A 3,795-nucleotide genomic window follows, 5' to 3' on the forward strand; every position below is an offset into this window, starting at 1 on the left:
GGCTGACAACGTTCTAGCAATGTGTGCAGGAAGTCAGGTGACTTCATGCGACTAGCCTCAATAAATGAATTCATGGATATTTGTGACTACAAAATTCACAAATTGATCTAGACATGTTAGGTGCCTACATTTTGCAAGGTACTGTATTTCAGTATGGACTGATGCACAAGGAAAAGGTTCATTGTGATGTGGTCCCCACAGTTACATATAGTTGATGCAGTATTGCTTTTATTTGAAGCGGTTATTACCAGGCAGATGCTGAGTTGGTTTTAACCTCTCTGTCTCTGATTGATCTGCCCCGGGGTGCTCCATCGCAGTGCTGTGAATCCCAAACCAGTTTTATATAATGATGAGCAAAGCAGATCTGGGTGGGGTGATCATAAGAATCATCAATTGCAATTGGTCATTTGTATTGACGGAAACCTAAGCGTTCAATACTTTCCAAACAGACACTACTGACTCCATTCAGAGAGTGCTGGTGATCGGTCAAGAGGGCGCACATCAGCCTATCACAGTGCACTGGATGTTTGTGTTCTCCGAGCGTTTACAGGTTTTTTTTTCTTTTTTTAAATGTACAACACACACTCCCAGACATAATCATTTCTCAGAATTTCTTTATTAAAAGAGCCAGTTCCAGTGTGGTTACTAGAAATAAACACGGAGAACAACTTCACAATCCAGCCATCAGGTTTTGCACCACACACTTTAGGGATGCTATTATGGTAACATTATCATATTCAGCTATAACCAACAAAAGAGAGACAAGACAGCAGTTTAATCACTTGATGGGAAATCTTCAGTCATGTCACCAACACAGGAACCCGTGTAATCAGAGCTGCTGCTAATCAAACATGTAAGAAATGGAAGAGAAAGTACATGAATGAACGAGTTTGTTAGCAGCCACTGTCCAGACAGCATTTCCACAAAGAACCTTATTTGCAGCTGGTGTGCTTTTGTGTTGCACAAGACTCCTGCCTGGATAAGAATTTGAACCCACATCACTTTTTTCATCATTTACATTTCAAAACTTTAAGCTTCCAAACTTCATTTCTCTCTGGCAGGTCCCGGAAGCCTCAATGAAGGCCGGTGTACATCAGAGATATATATCAGAAGGCTGACACTGGCTGATTTGCTAGTTACAGATTCTCTGAAGAATATTTAAGAATAACACCACTAGTTTTTTTTGCATATTGTTTTGTGCTACACTATAATTTTTTGATGTATTGTTTTGGACTATTTCTGAGGTCTACTCAATATTCTCAGAGTTTATAAGACTCAAAGCATGTTTATGCTAAGAATATATTCTGTTTTACACGGATAGAAATGAAACCAGGTCTAAATATATTCAGGCAAAATGCCTGAATGTGAAAGTCAGGTAAAGAGTTTTTCTTCAGTTGAAGGAACTTTTTCCTTAGGCATTATTATAGCTCAGGCTTCAACTTGTCGACCAATAAACAAAATAAAACAACAAAAAAACCCCAACAAAAATCACTTTGGGCAACTTGTTCTTGATCTCATGGAGATAAAAAAAAATCCGCAGAAACTCTAGCAGCTAAAACTATGAAGGTTTATGCGCAATACACTTCTGTTTTGAGGCATACCACATTTCTGTAATGCACTTAAAAACAACCCCCCCCCCCAAAAGTTCGTATTATGTCTAGAACAGCACTGCACCATGACAACAGTGCTGGTTTGGGCTATCATTTACCACTGACGCTGTACTGAAGCCAGTGCTGGTGCAGAGATATTTCGGCTTTCTGAGAACAAGCCCACATTTCGGGAATAAAATGTTCCAAAGTCTTACGTAGATGACTTTTACTGATTTCCATCTGAAGAAAATCATGGGAGACAGTATCTGTGGGCTGCATCTGCAAACCATTGGTACATTTCTTGTGTTTACTTCTCTCATAATTACTAACATCGGTAGTCCATCAGTAGCTGTCCAGTAGCTTTGGAGCCAGCATGTCTGGTGCCAACTTCTTAGCATTGATAGCGTATCTGGACTCACATGTGTGTATAAAAACAGTTAAAGATCACTGTGCTAACCACTGTTACTGTGAGCATGCATGATGAAGTTTAGCTAGTGATGAACATCAAAGCACAGCTGAAGCTCACAGGCAGCAATGTTTTAATAACTCGTCATCTACTGATGAAGACTTAAAATGTAATTTCATGGCAATTCATTCAGTAGTTATTTTGACTCTATTTAATAAAAATGTGCTTGTTACAACAATGGCAACACAAAACTGAAACCACTGAATTTAGTGGCTGTAGGTGCAACTGCTGCAAAATTCCCCAATGGTTGTTAGATGCTGTCCCCCAGTTTTTGTCTGCCAGGATTTTCTTCTGCTAGTAATGCTACGTAACAACTGCCTCTCAAACAAGTCAAAATGTGGGCTTATTTGCAAAGAACACTGAAGCAGAACTGCTTCCACATCTGCACCATCACCTGCTGAAAAAAACCTCACGATGGTTCAAAATCGGTTAGGAATAATCAGCTAATTAGAATTCACCCATAAATTGTTTCTTCTGTGTTTGGAATAGATTTAATCTGCAGAAAAAGACATCACAGACTTTTTAACCACTGTCAGGAATGAGATGAGCTTTTAGAAACTGCTACATTTGACTCTTTCTTTCCATCCAGTCATGCTTGTAAAGGAAGACCAACAGGACAGCTACAGATCCTACAGTTGTGCACGAAGTCGCTTTGAGATTAATACACCGCACCGAGGCAGCACAAAGAAGCCTGGATTGAATTCAAACAACGGAAGCAGGGCCTCTGTATTTGAGCCCACTTTGTATCTGTCACCTTTAGCTTCTGGCATCGGCTAAATGTGACGTGCAGAATAATAGTCTTTGTGATATAGCAGCATTGTATTTGTCACAGTGCACCTCAAAGAATTATGAAGAGTATAGTCGGTACATGAAGGTAAAAATGTTTTCTAAATACGAGGACCAGTTATTACAATATGAAAATATTACATTTGCTTAAGATTAACAATCCATTATGAAAAGGGTGGGAAGGGGGGCACAGAAGAGCATCACAGGTTCGATAACATGAGGTTTTTTTTAGGTCTCTGGAGGAAGAAGGACAGCGAATCAGCATAGCATTACTCTGATAGGCAAACCTGAAGAGTTCTTACCCCCTTTAGGAACGGGGTGGTCTACTTTTTCTCTTGAGTTACCCCATCATCATCATCATCATCATCATCATCATCACACCAATGAATCAATATCCTTAAACTCAGTATTTGGTACAGGGAGTAACACAATATCTAAAAAGAAGCAGTAAAATACAAACCAGGTTAATCCAGTTCCCACAAATAAGCAATGCACTGGTTTACACACAGTAACAACTTTCCTCTTTTCAAGTGCAAAAAAAGAGAACAAAAAAAAAAGGAGAAAAAACTGTACGCACATACGAACACTCACAGAGACACTGGCCCTTCAGTTCATGACAATTAAAGAGAAACTTCCTTTCGATTTGTCTCTCGAGTACAAACATCTGAGGTCAGCAACGACTCGACTGCACAGCAAGTCCATACAGTGTAGAATTCAAAGAAATTGCTTCGGCAGCCACTTTGCATATAAAGTCTGTATAAAAGGAGCAATAGTAAGAGGCCCTCTTCAAACGTTACCCCTTCTCCTAACTGCGAGCTGAGCTGGAGAGACAGGAGGAGCGAACTGCACGTTTGGTTGATGTTTCTCCAGCTGAAATAAAGGCGAGAGGTAAAAACAGGAATACGGCGAGTTGAGCCCCCCCCCCCAAAAAAAACACCCACCCACCCACTCCCA

Source organism: Rhamphochromis sp. 'chilingali' (assembly GCF_963969265.1).
Source record: "Rhamphochromis sp. 'chilingali' genome assembly, chromosome: 19".
Lineage (NCBI taxonomy): Eukaryota > Metazoa > Chordata > Actinopteri > Cichliformes > Cichlidae > Rhamphochromis > Rhamphochromis sp. 'chilingali'.